The sequence below is a fragment of the Rhinolophus sinicus genome, chromosome 9, assembly GCF_057876585.1.
Source record: "Rhinolophus sinicus isolate RSI-liver-muscle chromosome 9, RSI-T2T, whole genome shotgun sequence".
NCBI lineage: Eukaryota > Metazoa > Chordata > Mammalia > Chiroptera > Rhinolophidae > Rhinolophus > Rhinolophus sinicus.
This window is the reverse complement of record NC_142509.1, coordinates 39,580,778-39,604,397: the sequence shown is the minus strand read 5'-3', so window position 1 is coordinate 39,604,397 and position 23,620 is coordinate 39,580,778. Positions and strand designations below refer to the sequence as shown.

At 53.6% G+C, this 23,620-nt stretch overlaps 1 protein-coding gene across 7 annotated transcripts in view; it reads left to right on the top strand.

The window, feature by feature from the left end:
- Nucleotides 1-23,620, top strand: part of RIMBP2 (RIMS binding protein 2) — a 124,862-nt gene that overhangs the window by 22,559 nt on the left and 78,683 nt on the right. For 6 of the 7 annotated variants that reach the window (XM_074321025.2, XM_074321028.2, XM_074321032.2 and 3 more), the window contains exon 2: nt 13,360-13,490. The gene's annotated coding sequence lies outside the window, so the exon portion shown is untranslated. Of the gene's footprint in view, nt 1-9,850; nt 10,120-13,359; nt 13,491-23,620 lie in introns of all 7 variants that reach the window. The other variant, XM_074321027.2, reaches the window with a different exon arrangement.

Here is a 23,620-nt window from a genome sequence, read left to right as displayed (position 1 = left end):
GGCCGAGGGCCCCTCAGGCACCCAGCGTGGGTGCTTCTCTCACCCTGCCTCCCGGGGGGGGGGGGAGAAGGCCCACAGGTGTCAGTGTTGGGCCGTTTGCCTGCAGAGTGAGGCTGAAACGTGCTGATGTCTACGAGCCACAATCTTTTCTGGAAGCACCATGCACAGTGTCACTGTGGAGGCTGAGACCTCCTGAGACCTCAGAGGCCAGAACCTCCATCCTCTTCCAGGTGGTGGCTCATCTATCTCCTCACAGAAGTTAGCGAGCTCCGGCCTCCTTTCAGTGACATTTACAAAGCAGGTGTTCTTTTTTTCTTTTTAAAACAAGGCTGTGTAAATTTTTGTTCAAGAAAACGCCGCTTGAAATCTCTTTGATATTTTCCTCCAAGGTCAGGAGGCTTGCCCTTATTCCCGGCAATTTCCTTTTAGGGCCTAGGCCGACATTGTTAAACATAAATTATGGAAGCAATTGTTTGCTTTGAAGGGAAATAGCTCTTTCCATCACTCCTCCGTTACCCTCTCTCCCCCCCAGAAAATAATGGTGGTTTAAGTAAACAACCCAACTCTTCCTCACGCAATGAATTGATGAAAGGGGTCTTCGGACAATTAGATTAACTTTGGGCAAAAGATTGAGGTCAGCGTTCGTAGTTGAAAGCGTGGTCTTCAGAATGCTTCCATGTGGATTTCAAATGCCAAGACGGGACCACTCTTTGGTCAGCCTGTGTGGCTTCCAGAGGGGACACAGGGACTCACAGAAAGGGAAGCCGCCTGCCTGTGAGGTGCTGTGAGAGGCTCAACTCAACAGAGCGCCGTGTCAGGTGGAAATAGCATAGACATGGTGTCGAAAGTGCTTCTATTTGGAGCCCAGACAGGGAACTGACAGTAAACTGCTGCGGGACGCTCCAACCTGCCCCTGGACGTTTTTAAGAATGGAATTGGCAGCTGGCTGTTGGGGGCATGGGGTTGCAAGTTGCCCCCTAGAGAGCACACTGCACATGAGGGACAGAAACCTACCCCATGAGACAGCTCACAAGCTACCTACTGGGGCAATGCCCCTCGGTTTTGGTGCCACAGGAGCTGATGCAAAGTCGAGATCCTGGGGAGGTAATGAAGTCAGTCAAGGGTGTGCTGTGTCTTCATGCTGACCGTGGTCAGCTTCCACGATGTGCCCTGCTGTCATCCCTCTACTCTGAGCCTTGGAAGGCGCGTTCCTATCCAGTCTCCGGCCGGCGACAAGGTTCAATCCTAGCTGACCCCAGCCCCTGGGCAGGTGTGGGACAGGCGTCTACACCTGCCACTGTGGGAGCCACTGAGTGGGTGCTCCGCGATCTCCGCGTCCTCTTCTGGGGAGGGTCCAGGCCGGAGACCCTGGCTGCTAAGGCTGTGGTCTTGGTCAGACGCTGGGAGTGGGGAGGACGACGGACGGGCCAATTCTCCCAGGACGGAGGGGGCTTGCAGCGCCAGGCTGGGCAAATCGCTCACAGGCAGGGGTGTCCTTTGTTTGGGGGCCCCTGCACAGCCCGCACTACCGCCCCGCGGACAGGGGAGCTAGCTGTGCCCCTGAGACGTTCGCTGCCCGGGCACAGAATGGCCGTGGGACGCGCCTCGGCCACGGGCCACGTTTCCCAGCGGCGCCTCTCGCCTCACCTGCCGGACGCTGAGCGGACGAGGCCCGGGCGCAGGGCCACAGACAGGACGGAAGCGGCCTCCCACCGGGACCACCTGTGGGTTTTGTGAGTCACGTGAACGCAGCGAACGTTCCTGTGTCCTGTTAAATCCCAGTCGCTTCAGCTCCCTTTTATTTGATTCAACGAGGAACGTATGTTCATTGTAGACGTTTTTTTGGAGTATAGGAAATAATTTAGGCAAAACTTGAGTCACCCGTGAACGTATCCCACCCAACTCATCTTGGATCTTTGTCGGTTATAGCTTGAGTCTTATTTTGCTGGGATATTTAGAAAATGTAGTGTAAAGAGGTTTAATGGATTTGGGGGGATGTTAGATGGTTTTTATTTTCTTCTTCCGGCTTATCTGCTCTCTTTTTGTAAACAATGACTGCGTTATGTGTGTCATGCTAAAAGATAAGACGATTCCATCACACCCATTATTATATTTTAAGACAAACATATTATAAAAGGGGGATTTCGGGTCAAAAGGTCGACATGTTTTAAGGCATTTGGTGGACAGTGCCAGGCCGCCTTTCCCATTAGCAGTGAACAAAATGTGATTTTTCTCTTACCTTGAAAGCCTTGAGGAAATTTTTTTCACTTGTTATTATTTATTATAGAAAAGTTAACAATGAAAATGTGTAAAAATTAAGGAAATAATAATTAGTGATGTATGCTATACGCTCAGTGACACTCAAAGCTGGGATTTTGGTGATGGCCGTTAGTGTGTGTATGAGGTATGGCGTGCGTGTGTCCCCTGAGAAGCACATCGGCTAACGCTGGCCCTTAGGTCAGCAGGTGGGCAGTGGGTGCTCCTGGCCAGCCCTGGATTTCAGTGGGTGTTGGAATGTCCTGGCTGGGGTGCCCGGTCCTGCTTGTGACTGAAGAGTGAGGAGAGTGAGTGACCATCAGTAGGTCATTTCACCTTGGAGCCCGTTTTCTCATGTTCTTGCATAGATGACCTGTAAGGCTCTTAACACCCGCAGCGTGGTATGATTTTGTGTTTTAAACAAGGTGCCCCCTTTCATGACAACATCATGACAACGCTCGTTTCAAGCTCAGACTTGAACCTTCCTCACGGCCATTGCTGTGTGAGTTGCTTCCGCCTCCTCAGATTTCCACTCGGGAGAAACGTGAAGTGTTGCTCGCTGATCGTGGTGCTTTCTTTTTGTGTGAAAAGCTTGGGAGTACAAACAACGCTATTTAGGAATGTGGAAAAGCTCTGATGCACCAAGGAGGACCAAAATGTGGAGGCTTCGGTTCAGATTTCTGTTGTTTGGGAATTTTTGCGTTAAAAGAAAATGCATCTCAAAGTGGCTTAAGTGTTAAAAGGGGGTGTGCAGACACAAGTGGCTTGAAAGCCCAGGCATCAGGAAAGCATCAGGCCTGGGTGGGCCCAGAGACGTGACGTGGTGAGGTGGGACCTGCATTTCCTCTTCCCGCTCTGTGCTGCCTGTGGGTTGAAGCTGGCTCCCCTTGCAGCCGCGAAGGCCTTCTAACCTCTCCCCAGGCTTCGTGCTTCTCATCCAGGTCCCAGGAAGAGCATGACTTTCCCCACCTTCCAGTTCCCTTTGGACCGGCTTAGGTCACAGGTCACTGCTATAGGTAAGAACACGGAATGTGCTGATTGGTTTTCTCAGCCTGTTTGAGCTGCTCTCACAAAATACCACACAGACTGAGTGGCACACAATCAACAGACACTTATTCTCACCGCTCTGGAGGCTGGAAGTCCACGATCAAGGGGAGTAAGTCCATGGGCAAGGAAGTATTCCAGCCTGGCTGAGTTCAGGCTCCCGCTGATTTAACGACGGCTCCCCATGTTCCTGAAGGTATGAACACTGGGGTGGTGGACGCTGGCTCAAGCACACTGCTGGGTGTTGCCGTAGCTTTGGCTGTAACTGGTTCACTGGCCATGTGACAGTACAAACGGCCTACAGCTCTCAGAAACCTGAACTAAGCGGGACCTAAAGGTGCTTCGCCTTGGGCCTCCTGTGGCCTTTTCTTCCTAGAGGAGGATTTCAGGGGTGTTTGGGTCTGTCCCCTGGTTTTGCTGGTGTCATTAGCTGGTCGTGCTAGCTCTGAAGTATGACTGTTTCGGGCCGGCTGGTTTGAGATCTCTTCCCTAATTCCTGTGCTTCACACTCTGTTGTTAGGTTTAGACGCAGATGTAGTGCCTTGTGCAAACTCATTTGCACTTTGTTAATGGCTCCTTAAAGTAACGCTGTTTTAATCCACTCGGAGCATACAGATTCTTTTAATGGTTAATCTTCCTAGGCTGGGTAATGAATAAGGCCACCAGTAGAGCCGGAATCGATGGCAGTTGCATCTTAAATGCAGCATGCGTCTCAGGGCTGGGTTTTACTACACTCTTGCCCAAGGTTACACAAGTCTGTTTTAATAGATTAAAAGCTAAGAGTGCTGTGAAAGCTAATTTATCCAAGACCATAGTGAGGAAATGGTGTGTTTCCTCACACCGCCTTCTAGGTCTGCGAGTCTCATAGCAAAGATGTTTTTGAGCAAATGTGAGGCCCTCAACATTTAGACTGCCCTCTGCTTCCTTTCCTTTGTCTTAAAGCAGGAGGTAACAGACCCCTCGACCCCACAGTCCCGCTTTCTAGCCGGGAGAGGTGGGCTCTGTAGTAAGGAGGACACTGTTTTGAGAGAGTGGTTGTGGCCTCTCGTTCCTACCTCAGGGCCTTTGCACATGCTGTGCCCTCTGCCCGGGACTCTCTCCTTCTCCACGTCTCAGCCAGGCCAGCTCCTTCTCAGCACTGCAGCTTTCCTTGCAGGACACCTCCTCAGGGAGGCCCACCCTGACCGTGCTGGCTGCAGCAGCTCCCCGTCAGCCACCCCACTCATGCTTTCACGCTTTCTGATTCTGTTTTCTTCTGAGTGTTTATCGTGAGCTGTAATTGTCTCGTGTGTTGTCTCTTCCTTAATGGAAGGGGCTCCCTTGTGGGGGACATTATCTTTATTTCTCTCTTGTTCGCTGATGTATCTGTGCAGGAGGCCTTCAGTACATTCGAATGGATGAGTGAATGAATGAATGGAGAGCAGAAGTGCCCCACTTCCATCCAGTGTGTCCTGAGAGCTTTCTTCCCCCGTTTGCGGGGTTCAGATTTCTCATCTGTAAGATGCGGGCCTGCCCTTGACCTAGTGATTCCTGTAGAAACCTGTTTTCTTCTTCCTGGTTTGACAATCCTGGTCTCCCAGAAGGCTTTCTCATTCTGTTGCATTTGCTGCAGATTCTGGGACCATTCCCACTGGGCGCCGTCTCCGGCCTCCAGGCTGCCCCGATGGCCGCCTGTGCGGCTGGCCTCTTCCTGAGGTCAAGTGCATGGCCTGTGTGATGGGCCAGGTGAGTGTGAGCGCCCCCAGGTCCACGGTGAGCACTGTCCACGTGCTTCCTGTGCTGGAGAGCTCAGGAGGGAGCTTCACTCTAGTGACCCGCAGGTGGCCATTTGGGCGAGGACCTCATTCTGAGGACCGTCGGCCAGCCCATAGCCCGGACCCTAAGGGTGTTGTCAGAGGTGGAGAATCAGAGGCTCGGAGAATTGGGGATTGTAAGGTGGACCTAGTCCAAGACTCAAACTCAAAGCCAGGGTCAGGCGAGGCATGTAGATGTGTCCAGGCAGGTGACGCATTCTCCAGTGCTCTCCCAGCAGGCTCAGCCTCTTCCCTCCCCAGGAGTCCAGGACCAACACCTTTACAGTTTGTTTTTGCTTCATGCTCTTGTTAGTTCCCAGGCGCTAATGAGGCCTCTTAGCGGCGTGTGGCTGATTAGAAGTGTTGATTATGTGGGAGGGGGCAGGCGGCTGGAGCCCTCCTCCTCCACAGGCTGGGTGACGTCAGGCTGACGTCAGCAAAGTCATCTGTCAAATGGAGTCGTCCTCCCGCCCCCGAGTGCGGGTCAGGTGGCCTGATCGGGCTAATTACTTAGCTTCTGTCTCCGAAATGCCAAACAGCAGATAGGAGTCAGGACTGTTGGAGCCTGCTGTAATCTTGTAATTATGATGTCGCATCCGAGAGTGGCTCAGAAAAAGCCGCTGCTGCAGCATGAACAGGGACTGGTTATAATTGGTGGTGAGACGGAGGCTGTCGCCCCCCCACCGCCTGCCCCCTGCCCCCATGGACAGAAACAGTTCTGAGCACTGGGAGGGCTGCCTGTTGACGTAACTTAGCCTGTCGTCCCATCTGTGCTTTGTAACATTCCTGGCACTTTTTCTAGTTTGGAAGGTTTCAGTTCAATATCCCCAAAGGTCCACTTAGTAGAGGTTGGTGTTTGTCACATCAAAGAAGAGAATGTTTTTAACTTGCAAACACTGGCATCAGGAGTGGTGACCCTCCCCCTTGGTCTGTACCTGTTGTCTGAGGAGGGGCTGCTCACTTTGGGGGGGGGGCAGCCAGCCCAAGTTCAAGTCCCACCCCGTCATCTCCCGAGCTGTGTGACCGCGAGGTGACGCCTTCCAATGCCTTGGTGTCTTAACCTGTAACACACACAGGTCATCACAGAACCCCCCTCAGGGTCTTTCGAGGCTTCAGAGAGACACTTTATGTGAGAGGCTTGGGCTCTACCAGCGCTCGCAATGTTTGCAGCCACTGTTAACACCGGTAATTAACGCGAAGGCAGAACTCCGAGTTCCTGAAATAACCTTATTGTAGAAGAAAACACCACACTGAACTTCGGTTTGAAAACAAAGACGTGGTTGGGCTAAGAGCAGCAACTCCGTGATGGAGGCTCCACACGCAGCTGCTCCGCGCTCGGGCCAGAGCAGAGTCAGTTTTCATGCAAGACGATGGGTGGGGAAGTTGGTCACCGCGTTTAATGAAATGCATGGCGTGGCCGTCCCCGTCCCCGGAGGTGGCCCTTTCCTGTCATTCCTGGAGCCTTTTCTCTTGTGCAACAGCGGTCCCTTCGGGTGGCGGTCCCTCCCCACCTTTCTTCGTGGCTGGATTGGCCGAGGTGGAGAGTAACGTAGTGGGGAATCCAGTGTGTGCCTGGTGCCGTGTGTGGAAGGGAGATGTAATCAGTCAAGGCTTTGGGGACCGTCACAAGGTGCCCTCAGGGCCATGGGTCCCGGGACAGAGACGGGATGCTGAGGGCGCCTTGCTCACCGGGCGCTCCAGAGTGACCTGGTGTCTTCCGGGCTCAGGTTGTTTCGCGGACTTCTCCCTGGACAGGCAGCCTGAGCACTCGTGGGAGGGCTTATCTCGGCGTGCAGTTTTCCCTTGCTCGTGTTCTGCCTGTCGCTCATGGCAGGTGTCACTGCAGACAGTTTGGAGCACCTTCTGTGAGCCAGGCATCATCTGAGGACGGGGTACGGCAGTGACAGTCGTCCCAACTCACCCTCGGAGAGAGTGCATCCTGCCTGGGCCCGTGGGCACGAGGGGGAAACGCACCGACGCCAGTGGTGCAGCAGCTTGTCGTGTGCCAAAGAGCAGCAGTGAAAGGGGTGCGGTGCTTTTGGGGCTGCTTTACAAAAGTAATAGACTTTTAAGCGAAGAGTGCCGTTAGGTTCACGGCCCCGTCGATGAGAACGTGCGGTTGCCCCATTCCCCCTCCCGTTCCCTGACCCCACAGCTCCCGTAACTCACCGTGAGTCAGTGTGGGGCACTTGTCACTGTGGGTGGTGTGTGTTCTCTGGGTTTGGACACGTGTACAAGGACATGTATCCACCATTATGGTGTCACACAGAGTAGTTTCACTGCCCTAAACGTCCTCTGAGCTCCACTCACTCCTCCCACCCTCCCCCCACCCCTGACGACCACTGACCTTTTCACTGTCCCCATAATCCTGCCTTTTGCAGAATGTCATGGAGTTGGAATCACAGTGTGCGGCCTTCTCAGATTGACTTCTCTCACTTAGTAACGTGCATTCCAGCTTTCTCCATGTCTCTTCATGGCTTGAAAGCTTGTTTCGTCCTAGTGCTGAATGATGTTAGCATTCCCTTGTCTGGACAGCCCACAGTTGGTTTATCCATCGCCCGTCAGAGGACGCCGTGGTTGCTGGTGAGGGTGCTGCTAGCCGATGCCAGCCCGTGGATAGTCCCAACAGGGCAGCTTTAATGTGTGGGTCCGGGGAGGCCCTGGGACGTCAGGAGGCTGAGGCACTGGGGTGTCTCCGCTTTTGGACATGACTAACTCACAGGTTATCCCCAAGTGTCATCTGTAGCGAGTAGATACTGGGTACGTCTGTACCAAGGCAGTGGGGTGGGGCTCAGGGGGCGTAGTAACCTGTGTCATTAACTTTGGTTACTGCCAAAGCTGATTTTCTCTACTATCCATCCAGGGCCAAAATATTGACCAAATTGACCAAGGACTTTAAGGAAATCTTAATTAAAGTTAACAGAGCTGACATGAGCCAGCTTGTGGCAGCTCACGGTCTTTCTTCCCTTTCTCGCGAGCGGCACACTGAGTGACCCCAGTGTAGGTCGCAAGGTGGCTGGGCAGACAGCCACAGGGCAGTGGGCACGGCTCGCTCAGGGACGTTCCCACTGAGCTGCCGGGGGCCAGGCCTTCTGCCACCCGGCCATTCGTCAGGACTGGTTCTGCTCACGTCCTGTGACGTCTCTTCTCCTAGCAGACAGTGCGGGGATGACAATGACAGACCTCCATCTTCATTAGTTTCAGGGTTCTTCACATGGGGCCCGAAGCTTCTACTCTGATTGTGTCACTCTCATTGTGTTACCCCACAGAACAGTCGTGTTGTGCTACTTTCGCTTTAGTGGGACCACTTCTTGGACGCTCTCATTTTATAACGTATTACACCAAAATACTGTGGTTGCTCCAGGGTCATATGCCGTTTTAGTCGTTCATTCTTTTATTCAACAAGTGCTTATTGAGCATTTACTATGTTCCAGGTACTGGTGGGGAGTAAGGTGAACAAGGGCTGTACTTCTAATGGCACATCTAAAAATGTTTGTTGGGGGTGGTGGGGAGTAGATGCTGTGAGCTGTGGGTGGCGGGAGAGGCCTCTAAGCAGACGGCGAGGTGATGAGGACAGGAAGGCCTGGGCTGGTGAACAGGTGAAGAGTCACTTCAGCAGGACATGTCAGCGAGCCATCCGGTGTCCGTGTGGCACGGAACTGTTTATTTCTGCCACTGTGGACGCTTTCCCACTCTGCTCCCTCAGCCTGGTCGTGGAGTGTGGACACAGACCAGAGGTACAGCTGACACTCCACAGCCACAGAGCAGGAGTGGGACAGAGACCTGTCATTGTCAGCTGCTGACCCTTGAGGGCTCTTTGTTACTGCGGCGTAACCTGGCCCGTCCTGACGGACACGTATTTCAGGGTCACACTGAAGTTGAAGACTTCACGCATTTGGTATTTCAACAGCTCTTTGAATAGTTACTGTGGCCGGGCGTTCTGTGGGGCGCTTAGGGTGCTGCACAGAACAGGGTCGGCATGGTCTGGATGCTCACGGAGCTTTCGGTCTTGGGGGACAGAGGTAAGGGGGGCACGGGCCCGCCTGGGAGTGGGTTTTCACAGCCGTCACCAGCACCCTGTGTGGTACGAGCAGAGAACATGGTCTGTGGGCTGCCTTTGGGGTGGGTTGTGCCAACTGGAGAACAACAGGAAAAACAGGTCAGGATTCACTGGAAAGGGCTGTTCTGAGGGCTGAGGCCCAGCTCCGTGGGGAAGGAGGGGAGTAGAGAAGGGGCTCGTAGAGGGCGTGGGAGGGGGGAGGCTTCATGTGGCTGAAACAGAGAAATCCGGTTTCGAGTCCTCAAGGACAAGTGACCAGGAGGCCCGAGCATGGCAGGAACGGAGCGGAGACGGAGTGTGTTCTCTGGGGACCACAGGACTTTGGCTTCGCCACCTGATTTGGTTCCTTTCAGCCCTAAGTGTCAGGCCATTCTCTGGATCCTGTGACTTCTTAATTAATGCCATCATCTGGGGGTGCTGGAGACCCCGCCGCTGACAAAGCATGAACCACGTACACCGGTGATGCTGGCTTCCCTGTCCTGCAGTTTTCTTGCTGATTCTCAAGCATTTCCATCTTCTGAGTCCCCGGTGCTCACACTTTCTTCAACAGATCAGGGAGCACTTCCTGCCTCCCTGCTTCTTCTCCCGGCCGTAATTCCCACAAGGATGTGAGTGGGGTGGCGAGATTCAGAGGGCGAGAGCGTGGCTGAGGAAGAGGAGGCAGCGCCTTGTAACACTGCGCATTGTCCAAACACAGGTTTCACCAGTGGCTCTGGAGCCGTGTCCCTTATCTGCGTGACTCGTGATGACAGCTGTGCCATGGGCCGAGCAGTTCCCATTTGGGGATTGAATTACCATCCTATTCAGCCGACACAAAGCAGTTCCTGGCCAGCTGGGCCCATCCATGAATAAATAAACAGTCTTCCCGAAGCCCTGCACGGGCCTCCAGTGGGGATAGAAGGCTGGTGCTGTGTGAGTGGCCCGGGCTGGCCCTCTGATCCACCAGAATGCCCATCCCAGCAGCTTGTAAGTACCCGCTGTGGAGCTGGGGACAGTCTGCGGGTCAGGGAGATGTGGCCGAGGCAGACAGGCTGGGAAGCCGACCTCTAGGTGCCACTGGCTCAAGGGGGGACCGAGAGACAGCACGCTTTGTTCGGCAGCCGTGGAGTTTGCGAGCAGTCCTGGCATCACAGCCTGTGGGTCTCGGTCGTTCTGCAGTCACTGTGGCTGCCCAGGCCAGTGCGCTTAGGAAGGGTCCTTGGCACCGAGGGCTGTTCACAGGGTAGGCTGTGCGTAGGGCACCCACAGTATGAAGTTGCTCGAGACGAACGGCCACAGGTTAACCTGCACGCAGGCAGGGGGTCCAGCCCAGCACTTGTCCTCTGCGTCGTACCCCTCGGGAAGGCTCTGTCCCGAGTGAAACAGTCTGGCCGCACTCGGTTGGCATCCCAGAAAGAACTGCTGCTAAAGCAGCGTGGCTTCAGAGTCGTGATGTCTCCAGTGGGAGGTTTTACTCTTTGCTTCATGTTCAATTTGGGGCAGCATTTGCCAATTCTGTAAGCCTGGTCAGTGAGGCCATGTTTAACGTCACGAAGGTTTTCAATGAATACAATTAGATGCTGACGGTAATTGTAGCATTTTTGTTTCCTCCAAGTCTGATATTGGTGGAGATAATACACATGACGATGTCAGGAGACTCATGCTGGCTCTGAGACCAGTGGGTTCTTTCTCATTTTTCCTGTGTGGGGAGAATCTTGTAGGGAATAGTTAGGTGGAGTCTATTCCTGCCTGATCCTGAGTAGCAAGGACTGGCTGTCCCCTCGGGCAGAAGAATTAATTTTGTGCACGGTGGTGAACCTGCTTGCAGGGCAGCGCAGGTGGGCAGTGCTCTGTGGCTTGGCATTTGGTGGCTGCATATAAAATGGACATCACTAAATCATTGCTTGCTGCCAGGTCTACCCAAACAGCTCCGTGAATTGACCCTTCGTCTGAAGTGATAGCTGAGCCCCACATTCAGATCTACTGCGGTGTCATGAGAGTCGGTTACGCACGACCCCGCAAGGGCCTCGTCTCTCTGGATCCCTTTTGAATTAGTAAGAGTCACCCCGCATGTGTCACCATATAGAGTAGTTTTCCATGCTTTATAATGATTAACAAGCTCTCCGGGCAGCCTGGTGGGGTGGAAAGCTCTGAGGCCCGCTTAGCCCCGTCTGTGAGTGGCCAGGGACGGGGCCCAGAGCCCAGGGCGGAAGATGCTTGAAGAAGGACAGACTCAGAGCCGGAAAGACGAGGGGAACAAAAGGTGAATTTCCTCGTTCTGTGCAGCCAGCAGCGCAATCACTGAATGCATCGAGAGGCTGGGAAGGAGGTCCCACCTAAAATGTTTCTCACAGAATAGAGAAATACTTGCATAACTAGTAAGTTATCATGGTTTTCTGTGTTCTTACTTTTATGGCACCCTTAACTGTCTGTCTGAGAGGACAGGATTCCTTAGAAGGACAGTGTCAACACACAGGCAGTGCTTCTGCTGGGCTGGATTCTTCTGGAAGTCTCTCTGCTTCAGTTCACTTTCCATTCGGCCCGTCTGCTATGTGTAGAGACCTCTCCATGCTTTTCTTCGCTTCCAGCAGTCACTCCCACATATCCAGCTGGACCGATGGGGTCACAGCAGGGTTTTAGGAGGTGTATAGATTAAAAAAATGATGTTATTTGATAGCTGTTTGTTTCATGTAATTTAGGGGAAAGAAGCGTATTGAGTAAGTTAGTGTGACCGGATAAGCTTCCCTTTGACACTTCGGGGAGTTTCCAAAGTAGACATAAGCCTTTTGAGCCCCAACTCTGTTTTTAAGTTGAAAGCACGTACACACAATGAAAAAATCAACAGTGTAATAAAACCCGCCGTCTCTTGTCTTCTGTCCACTGTCCCTTTAACTCACTTGTAAGCGTTCTAGAGGTTTCTTCTCTAAATTACCTCAGTAATCCTAAGCGACATGCCTGCCCTGCTCTTTCTGACTTACCAGTGTCCTAAGTCGAGAACAGCCCTTCCTGTTACGTCGATGGGGCTGTCAAGCGGGGCCGTCTGGTACGGGGCGTGCCCACCTGCCTGCGTGTGCGTGGCGCCTGGGCAGGGGTCTCTCCGACCGACTCCGCTGTTTCAGCAGGAGCTTCGCTGCGGCGAGCTCCCCCTGCCTCCTTGGGGTCCTGCGCCCTGTCACGAACTGTCAGGAAATAAACCCCGATCTCCTGTCTAGACATCTTCCCCTCACATCACCTTTGCACATCGTTCTAAATCTTATTAAAGTCTAGCTTGAATTAAAATTGTGTGCGGAGGCTCTGGCCTCCTGTCAGACTGTGTGTCCTGGAAGCACTCGCTCTCGTTTCTGTGTGGCTCCAGCCACTGCCAGGACCTTTGCAGGACTCAGCAAACGTTCGCTGTATTGAAATAAGGTGGATTCTGGTCCTGCAGACCGTTCCTGAACTCCACGTTTCACGCTGATTCCTCATGTGCTGTTTGCTCTTCCACTAGCCCCTGTTGCCTCCGTGGACACGGGCGCTCCGGTGAAAAATCTAGCGTTTCCACTCGCCATCTGATTCTGTGATTCCAAGAGGTTTCACAACATTTCATTAACAATAAGAGAGAAATAAAAGTACTTCTGATATCTTGATGGTTTATGTCAACTTGAAGTTCTCCTGAAATATGGGAGTTTCTGTTTTAAATGTTTGCTGGCAAGATGGGGATTTCCTGAGAGTTGGCACCTGCGGCACGCTGCTCCGTGTTCGGTTGCTTTCACCTGTGGTAACACGTCTCGCGGTGCCCTGGCCGGCAGCCATGTTTATGCAGCTAAGGTTGCGTACAGAGCAAGCTGGGTGTTGACTAGTGGCTGCCGTTCTGTCCCTCGTTCTCATCAGCCAGGCCATGTTGCAGACATACAAAGAGAGGTCATGAGCCCTCTCTGCAGTTTCTCCTGGGACATTAAGGGACACAGAATTCTACTCGCAGAGTCAGGAGAGCTTTGTGTCGGGTGTGTGTGCGTCTGTGCTTTGTTCTACACCAGGAAGTTTGGTTGGAGGGAAAGAGCCGTCGGGCTGGGACCATGACGTAAGTGACAGCTCTGTCACTCAGCCCCCAGTGCTGTGAGCTGGAACATGGTAGCATAGTCCCTGATTTTCCCTGTGTCTTAGGCGTGGAGGAAGGTGAGAGGGGCAGAAAAGCCAACTTTACAGGCTGTTTTTTTGTAACTGAAGATCGTATGCTTCCTCCTACAGTTTAGAAACGACCCATCACACCTGAAGCCTGTGGGTCCAGAAGGCACATTTGGCAGATCCAACATTTGGCAGACCCACCTGGGAGTTTCCCCTTCCTGTCCTGTGACCAGGAACCCAGCCGTGGAATTTAGGTAAGTTCTTTCTTCCTTCCGTCCATTCCGTCACTGTTTAATGGTCTGTTCAAGACCTGTTGCTCAAGTGCCAACTGTATGTCAGTTAGTTGGGGGGACAGCCCGGTGGCCAAAGCAGGTGCTGTCTGTACCCTCATGGAGACAGCAGTGCTGTGGGGCAAAGCAGTGCAAAGGCCCCGAGGCAGGATGGAGTGTGATGCATGAAAAGTGGTTGTCTGGCCACAGGCGTGGGGTGGTGGGTGGGCTGCACGTGTAGGACCTCACAGGCTGTGCTAGCGTCTCGATTTTAAATCTTAAGAGCCAAGGCCAGCCAGTAGTGACAGGTTTTAGGTATGCGAGTGACATGATCAGATTTGCCTTCTAAAATGATCACACTGAATTCTGAGTGGAGATAGAGGCACATGTGGCAGCGAGGAGAGTGGGGGCCACTGTGTCCAGATGAGTCACAGAGGTGGCTGGGGCAGGCTGTTAGTGACGGAAGAGGGGCCATCGGAGAGATTCCAGATGAACTAGGGCCGTTGGACCTGTCAGTCATCGTGGGAACTGGGGTGGGAGATGGTGACGAGAGATGACAAGCGTGGCTTTCAGATTCGGCGAGGACGATATAGTGCACGGGGGCGCCAGTTCCTGTGACAGGAAAGGTTGAACGAGAATCTGATTTGGGAGAAGATTTCGATTCAGATTTGCACAGAAACTGTTTTGAGAAACGTGTGTAGGTACAGAGTCCAGGAGAGAAATCCAGGCGGGGCACTCGCTCGTCCCTTTCCGCGGCGTTTGGTCTGAGGCGCCTGTGGGGCGTTCGTTCTCTCAGCCCGTGGTAGGTCCTTACCAATGGTAGGTGGTAAGGACCGTAGCCGCTTCTTTCTGCCTGGCAGGGGGCTGGCCAGGCACTGGTTGTCAAAATCATCATTTAATTAGTAAAGGCAGGCTCCTTGCAGGGGGGACATGCCTGGAAAATATTCCCAAACCCTTTATTTTTGATCATTATCGATATCATAGTAGCAGTTTCTCCAGTGGATGTCATTTATGAGCAGATGTTTATTTACGTGCTCTCAACACGTGTTGTGAGGGACACTTGTGAACTGGGTGGATCTCAGCGAGCGATGCTGGTAGTTATTTGCATGTAACTTTCCCCAGTTCATTCACTCTACACGGCCGGGGGAGACAGCAGGCAACATTCTCTGGGGGTAACAGGCAGGTTATTTCCAGAGCAGGTTATGGATGCTTCTTATTTCCCTCGTTCTGGGGTTGAAAGCTGCTGAGACGAGGGCTCGGCCTGTGTGCGAATCTTTCCGATCTGGAACGTGCTGATCTTTTTTTTTTTTTTTTTTTTTTTGGTGATAGCTTGTTGGCTGCTTGCAATTGCAGACGCATCTTTAAGTTACTGCATTTGAATGTAGCTCTTGCTCTCACTTTGGAAGGGAGTGGTGGTGTTTGGGTTATTTCACCATGAAGGAAAAGCAATTAGAAAACAGATCCTCACGACCTACAGACACGGATCCCGGCCAGCGAGTCACAGACTCAGAGTTGGCTCTCTGAGAGGCCCTTCAGCCTGGAGAAGCTAAAACTGCCTCCGACACAGCCCCACTCACGGTCATGGAGGTTGGAGCTCACGGAGGATGACATTTTATCCCCAGATCTGTAATGACCACTGTTCTCAGTGTGGTCGTCTCCATCCAAGCAGGCTCTGGAGCCCTCTGTGCACATAAGACAGTGAGCTGTTTATCCATAGAGCTGAGCCGGAGGTGTGTCATCGGCAGCTGCTGCTCAGAGGTCGTGGGAACATCTTTAAAGTATTTTCCTCATCAGACCTCGAGGGCAGCTGACGCTCAGCGAAGTCACATGTCACAGAGGTGTGTCAGGTAGAAAGTTAGCGTGCGCTGTGTGGCTTTCCTCTTTCTGACCTCACTGGCTGCTAACCCCGGTCACTGCTCACATTTTGGTTTCCTCTCAGAATTTCCAGACCTTTCCCGTGTGTGTGCAAACGCACATGCAACACGGTTTTGCTGTGTTAGGAAGCAGATGAGCGTCCAGAAATGGGGTGTGTGCGTGTGTGTGCGTACACGTGCTCTCTGTCTGTGTCCGGGCACATGCAGACCCTGTGCGAGAGCGTTTCAAATTCATTTTTCATTATTCTGGCAATAAATTGATATTAGGTTGGTGCAAAAGTAATTGCGGTTTAAAATGTTAAAAATAATTGCAATTACTTTGGCACCAACTTAATATATTCGATTTGTAAAACCTCAAGTGTCTTTGAGTCTCTTCTCTCCACCAGCTGAGCAGCGCCATCAGTTTGGTCTTTGTGGAGCTTTCTCCGCATATTTGTGTGGGCGCCTGCACGTGCGTGTAGGTCGTCTGACATCCTGACTCAGGCCATTACGGGTGCTCAGTCAATATTTGCTGGTGCCAGGAATTGTTGGACTGGAAGGAAGGGGACCTCCCAGTATCCGGGAGCGTGGGCCACACCATCTGCTCTTTCGGTCCCCTCTTCTATAAGTCGTGCGCCCCCGCCCTGGGGTTGGCAGGCAGGAAGTGTTCACTCAGTGTCCTGAGCTCCTGGAGCTGAGATGCTTACATCCATGCCGTGAGCAGGCTCGCAGAGGGAGAGGGTGTATCTTCTCAGTCTCTGTGGGCAGTTTCCTGTCAGCCTGCTGAAGGCGTTGCCTTCATCCACCACCCAATCCAGTATTTCCAGAGTGTTCTACAGGTAACAAAAGAGAGAGACACAGGCAACAAAACCCAGATATGGTCACGTTTGCTGGAGAAAATTAGAACTATTAGAAACAGTTATAACGAGCACACTAACCAATGGTGTCAGGCTAGTGATACAACTTTCCTTTCTCAGTATCTTTATATCCATGGAACACACACACGCTTGTCTAGGAAAAGGGCGAGGTTAGTAGTTGGTACCCAGACGTGACAGAACTTGTGATGTCTGGGGAACCCCAGCCCCAGTGACCTCGGAGCTGTGCCCGGTGAGCTGCAGGCAGCGCTGTGGTCTGGGACCAAACCCTAGATGGTGGTCAGGCCCCTCCCGGGCTCCAGGCTCCCTTCTGGTCGGGGCCTCAGGACACGCTGTCCCGGCCTAACGGTGTTTGTGCAGAAATGTCTAGTGACAGTGGCTCTTAATGTCATTACCTTTCACGACTAAAGTGATTATGTATTTTAAGTTGCCTTTTTCAAAGCAGACAAGTCAGGCTGGAACGGGCTCTGTGGGTGCCGATTGCAGGCGCGCAGCCATTGGTGCTGTCCTGGGCCTGTCGGGAAACACACAGGTGCTGGCCGGTTGTCCCTGCCGCAGGCTGGTGCACAGTGACGCTCGTGTGCAGCCGGCCAGACGGAGGCAGGGAGAGGGCCGGTGAGTTTGGCAGCGGCTGTGGAGGTGCCGTGAAGCTCCGACCTCAGCGCTGCCACGAGGGTCTCGAGAACACCTGCTTCACCTTGTCTCTGGGCAGAGCCATTGGCTTTTGCTCCTTTTGCTCTGTGGGGTAGACGCCCGAGGCTGCTGGTACGGCTGTATTCTAGAAAGGTCTCTGGGCTCGTGGTGCCCTGTGCCAGCGTTGTGTGAGGGCTCTCTAGCTTGCTCGTGACAGAAAACCAGCTCAAACCAGCTCATGCAGAACGGGGAGGGAGTTCACTGACTGGTGTCGCTGCAGAGTCGCTGGCTTCAGGAAGGGCTTGATCCAGGAGCTCAGCCGATGTTTTGGGAATCCCAGTCACGTTCCTCTGTGTTGGCTTCCGTTTTCGCCCGAGGGCCTTAATCATGCAATTAGAGTTCACGGGCCTGGTGCTGTTTCCCTGTTGTCTCGACACACCTACAGTTAGGCTCAACTAAGGCAGGCAGAGCTCTGCACTCTCACTGCGTGGGCTCCACACCTTTCACGCGTGGAAAGGCGCCACTCGGAGTCTGCACCTCACACTCACCTTTCAGAAGCCCTGCTTCCTGAAGCCTTGTGGTCAGGGTCAGGGGTTCTCAGTGTCATCTAAGGTTATTGCTTCCCAGGAGGTTGGTGTAAAGGGCACACTCAGGGTGCCCCCCTGGGAGAGCACTGCCCCCCCCCCGCGAGAGCACCACACGTGCCCCCCACCCCCCACGCGCTGGGCACTCGCCGGCCTCTCTCCAGCGGACCTCAGGCTGCTGCTTGCAGGGGCCCTGCCTCGCCACCCCCCCCCACTCGCAGGTGTCCTTGTGCTCACTGGCTGTACAGGGGGGCCCACCTGGCTCACTTAGAGGTCTACTCGGGGCTGAATTGTGTCCCCACAAAGGGCTGGAGTCCTAACCCCAGGACCTCAGAAGGTGACTGTATTTGGAGACAGGGGCTTTCCAGAAGCAGCCAAGTTAAAACGAGATCGTGAGGGTGGATCCTTGTCCAATATGACTGGTGTCCCTATGAAAAGGGGGAAATGTGGGCCCAGAGCTGGCCATGCACCAGGGAGAACGCATGTGAAGCTGGAGGCAGAGATGGGGGGCCACGGGGGTGACCCACGAGTGGAGGGATGCCAGGGATGGGGCTGCAAGCCGCAGAAGCCGGGGAGGGGCCTGGAAGGGCTGCTCTCACGTCCCTTCACAGCCTGCTGCTGCAGGATCCAGGGGCCCTCCCTTTCATTTTCCCTGATGAGTCACTGAGTCGTGGGCACATCCCAGTGAATCGCTGCCATGAGTGGGGTCATCAGCGCCTGCAGGAGCCTGTGGGGTGACAGTGCCGACCCGTGGGGACCGTGTTGACTCGTGGGCACAGAGGCCAATGACAGGGGGCTTTGTGCAGGGCCACCTCTTTCCCGACGCTGTCCAGTCAGTCACTGTGTCCAGCCAGGGCTTGTCCGTGTCACCAGTTAGTAACCAGGCAACAGAGCTTGTGCCGCTGGCAGACGCTATCTTCCAGCCGCCTGTGCAGGTGGAAGGCTTTGAATGCGGAGAGATTGATAAGGAACGTCACCACAGGTGGAGCTTAATTTTTAACCTGTGGCCTTGGACTGTGTCTGGTTCCCTTGACGACGTGGCTTTGTTAGATTAGGGATGCGTGCTAATCAGTCGCTAAGGAAAGAAGTACTCACGCGTTTCCCGTCTCACATGAAGATGTCCCAGGCCCCTTAATCCAGAACTGTGGCGTTCTAAACTCTGAGTCATTTTCCTCAATTTACTGTAGGCAGCTGAGATGCGTGAGCACTGCTCTGTAATCTGGGGGCGTTAGGTTCCTGTGCCTTTGGAGGGTCTGTTTCCCCAGGAACTCGGATGCCAACAGCGACACGGTCCCTGCAGGTGGCTTTGCTTCAGCCGGGACGAGATGGGGAACTGACACTCCTGGTCGTGACCACTGGTTCTGTGACGTGGTTACCACAGTTGATGGTACTTCAGGCCACCTGCAGCCTCGCTTGTCTGTCTGCTGGGGTCTGCATGCTCCCTGGGACGTACCTTCGTGAGCGCCCACACTTGGCCTTGTTTATTCAGCTTCCCAGAGAGACCTAGGACGTCTCTCTGACAGGAGTGAGAGCTGTGCGGGCTGAATGAAGGCCTGCGTGGATACATGAGTGAATGAATACTAATCTGTTGGAAAAATACCTTTTTTTCCCAGTTTTGCCAATTTGGTGCCATAATTTGAAGGTAACTTCCCACAAAGTAATTAAAAAACAAAGCAAACAAACAGAAAAACACAGAAACTTCATTAACAAGAAGCTGTTAACTTCTGGCTTTTAGACAAAGACCCATCACCTCTGGTGAAAGTCTGGGGTGGAGGTTCAACCGTGGGTGAGCTCTCTCTCTCTCTCTCTCTCTCTCTCTCTCTCTCTCGCTCTCTCTCGCTCTCTCTCGCTCTCTCTCGCTCTCTCTCTCTCACACACACACCCTCCCTCCCTCTGTTTCCCAAAGGGCCGTGTCTTGCGTTATTAGCAAGATCACTAAACAGTTGGATGTGACTAAAGCATCGCTTCTCCATCCTTTCGGGAGCTGTCTTCCATTGCTATGAGCTGCTGGAGTTTTCAAGGTCATTTACATGACAAAGCTACAAACCCAATTGTCATCTCAGCGCTTTGGAAGGAAGCATTTTGCCTGAACTTCTTTCTGCAGTTCCGTCAGCCTCTGGGAAGTTTGTTCAGATGTGGCCACACATTATGAAAAGCTGCAAAGCCCCCGGGGACGGGAAGTACCAGGTACAAAGGACTCAAGGTGTTGAGGTGGTAGAGGGGCGCCCTCCCCACCCCAAGCAGATCCGACCAGGACATTGTAGGGGCCGGGGCAACCTAGGAATGAGGCCCACCTGCTCTGTGTCTTTACCGAGAGGAGATCGCAGGTGGCTCGAGTTGCTGGTCACTGTGCCTGGAAACCGGCCCTGCTTTGGGGAGACCATCCTACCCTCATGAGATCTGTAACTTGGGAAGCGCCGTACCCATTTCAGTTATGATGCTTTTGTTAGAAATGATAGAAAACCCATTCAAATTGGCTTAAATAAGAAAGACTGTTTTGGAGGGGCTGAAGGGAGGGACGCTGAGATGTAATACATCCGTGAGATCAGCGATACATCCAGCTGGTTTCCCTCTTTCCTTCTGTCTTCTGAAGTGTGGGCTTTGCTCTGAGACTTACTTTCTCAGTACAAGAGTTGCGAGGTGGTAGCTAAAATGGGTTTTTTGTCCCCTCGGAACATACATTCCAATCCTAACCCCTCGTACCTGTGAGTACACCTGTATTCAAACAGAGTCCTTGCTGACACAGAGACGTAGGTTAAGACGGGGCCTCCTGGATGGGGGTGGGTCCTAAATGCAGTGCCTGACATCCTGAGGAGAAGCGTGTGAGGACAGACACAGCACCTTTCTCTGTTTGAATGGCTGGTACGGAGAAGGGGGACTTGGGGTTCAGAGGATGGTGTCTTGTTACTGAGCAGGAGACTGTCTGACTTAAAGCAGGGTGATCACTGTGGGCAGGGCTTCAGGCATGGCTGGGTCTAGAGGCTGAAGTGAGGTCATCAGGACGTAGTCTCTTTCCGTTTCTCCACCCGCCTTTCTCCTGGGCCAGCGTTTCTCAGAGGCTCTCTCCATGTGGTGGCCAGCAGCTCGAGGCGAGCCTTCTCTTCCTAGTAACTTGGGGGGCGGGGAGTGGGGCGAAGGAAGGCTGTTGCTCCTTCCTGGCAGTTGAGCAGAAGCCCCCAGATTGTCTCTGATGGGACCAACTTGGCAGTCAACCTGAGACATTGTTCCTTGAACCACTATTTGGCTGAGGACAGATGGCACTTGGTCGGGGATGGGTCATGTGCCCTCTCTGGATTGAACAGGAGAGCAGTCATTTCCCAGACGGAAATTGGGGTGCTAGAACTGGAAGGGTGGGGGTGGACACCTGGGAGTTTGAGACTGCCTTCATCTCAAGTCAGGGGTGACAGCAAGGCTCGCGTGCAGACGGAAGTGGGCGTGAGCACGGCTAACGGAGTTCAGTGACCTGGCAGTTAGGGTCCCTCTCCAGACTGCACACCGAAGTGAGTTCCATGGGGAGTAAGGGTCTCATGGCACTAAAACTTCAACCTGCGAAAAGGCTGGCGGGGTCACAGGGACTTCTTTTCCTCAGAGGGAAATGGGTGCTGCAGAGTTTTGTAATGGTGGGCTCAGCGCCGTCACCTGGCCTTCTGCAGACGGAGGGCAGGGGGTGCACAGCATCCAGCTTCCAGAAGCTTCTGGAGAGGTGAGTGGTAGTCCTAGGGAAGGGTTGCAGCCGGGGCGGTTGTGGAGGGCCGTCGAGGAGCCCTGTGGAGGCGAGCTCGGGGATGGGGGAATCTAAGGAGGCCCGCGGGTTGGTGAGTTTTGGGTAAGGGGGGGGGCGACAGTATTTCCGGTGGGAGATGCCCCTGCAGACGTCAGAAGGCTGGGGGTGTTCACAGGCGTGTCTGACCCGTCCTGGCTTGCCCGCAACTTTACCAGCCTTAGCACTGAAAGTGTCACACACAGGGACCGCCTCCGTGAGTCCCAGGCAAAGCAGGATGGTGGGTCACCCTGGTTCATGGGTGGGGGCCCGGCTTGGCTGGAGTGCCTGGTGTTGTCAGGGTGCTGGGTGGTACTGCACCCACTGTCAGTTGGGTGCTGAGGTCACCAGGAATTCTTGCCTGTGTCGGGGAGCAGGGAGGCACAGGCTCCCGCTGGACAGAGGAGCTTCGTGTGCGGGAGAGAACTCCCTTCGTGCCTAAATGAGTGGTTTGCACTGGGGGCTGTTTCGGCTCATTGCAGCAGAAAGCAACACAGAACAGGACAAAGAGGGACGTGCTAGAGAATAGTTGGTTAAGGAGATCACGTGACAGCACTGGGGTCGGGGCCGTTGCCCTGCCAGCACCGTCCTGCGAGGGCTTGCGTGTGTCACTGCTGGCTGGCGAGCTGGACTTTCAGTTACTGGGTAGCGAGTCCAATCTCCACACAGTCTCCACTTTCTCAGACAGGGCTTAGGACACAAGGCCCGTCTCCCGAGCACTGAAGCCAGGACGCTCGGTACAGCGGACCAAGGGGATGAATTTCAGGAGGCATTGCTGACGCTATGACTGCAGGTCCCCCCGGAACACGTGGGGGCCAGAGAAGACTTGTAGTCGTGTTTGGGACACCAGCTTAACTAAAGCGTGTACTGACATGTCCTGTGAGCTCCAGCCACTGTGTCGTCACTTTGTTGAGACAGGTGACAGAGCAGTATGGTTATGTCAGGTGACAAAATGAACATGCTTTGGAGTATGTGTTCTGTGTGCTTCAGGTAAATCCCGTCCCATCGTATCTGAACGACTGCCTTCCAGTCTCCTGCAGGCCTTCTGATTCTGAAAACAAGGCCTCAGGTTGGTGATGTCACCTTCGTCACCTCGCCAACCAGAGCCTGTCCCCCGTAGCTCACCTGTGACCAATAGGTCTTGGGCACAGTGACTGGGGCAGACAGTGGGTTTAGCTAAGGTCTAATAATGGCCATTGTTTCTTGTATTTATTTTTATGGTTACAACTGAGAGTAAACCATCCTGGTTCTCCATTTCAGTGTAATGATACCAAGTCTCCTTGAAAGTAAGTTTATTTGAGAAAGACTTAAAATAAAGTGGATTGATTTAAATAAAAAAATCTTTTCAGATGAACAGTAGGCAGCATGTGGAAAAGGCACAGATAGCGGAGGAGAGCCTGCCTCCCTGACGGTTGGGAAACACTGGCGTGGAGCTCAGAGCATGAGACGGGACCAGAGGCTGGAGGGGGTGTGGAAGGAGGGCTTCCTGGAGGAGGTGGACGTGAAGATGGGACAGGGTTGGAATGGTGGGCTGGAAAGGAGGAGAGACATTTCAGACTGGGAACGGGCGTCAGGGGTGCAAAGGTTTGGGAACAGAAATGTGCTGGAACGTTCTGAGGATGAGCTCAGGCTGCTGGGAGGAGGGCGGAGGAACCAGCAGGAATGTGCCTGTGTGGGGGGCGTGCGCAGCTGCCACCGTCGGGGGTGAGATTACTGGGGGGACATCACTGCCCTGCCCGACTCTTGTCCATCTTAACTTGCGAGTTTCCCGCGGGGCCAAAGCGATGAATTGTGTGCGGACCTGCCAGAGCCAGTCTGTTGTGTGTTTCCTGGCTGATCACTGAAAGTGCTTGTGGTCTTTAAATCCCTACCTTCAGAAGTACTTTTAAGCCACTAAAACACACTTGGGAAGATTGAGCTAATCGATACCAGAAAAACAATTAGCCGCTGTGACACTCTCCACCCGGTCCATTTCCTCTTGGTTTCATTGACGCGTGTTTTACGGTCTCAGGGGTTGCAAACTCAGACGCCTACGGGTGGGTTGAGTAATGCACTGAGTGAATCAGGCCAAATGTGAGAATTGGTACAAATGCAGGGCTGCAGGGCATGGTGGGCTGCGGCCGTGGCGGCCTCCCTACAACTCTGCGGGCCTGGTGTTGCTACACCCAAAACTGGGGACCACGTCCAGATGACAGCCACAGTGCGAGACAGCGTGGGCGGGCAGGTCTCCCAGCACAGGAAGGAGAAGCAGAGCTCAGCCCGTCCTGACCAGGCGGACCCAGACGGAGAGGCCAGCTTGGGGCGGAGCCGGCCGTGTCCTCCCCTTCAGCTTTTCATGAGACCTTGCGACAGGGCCTGGCCACCCTTTACTGCTTTCTGTCCTCCCCTCTGCCCCGAGGCTCCTGCCTGC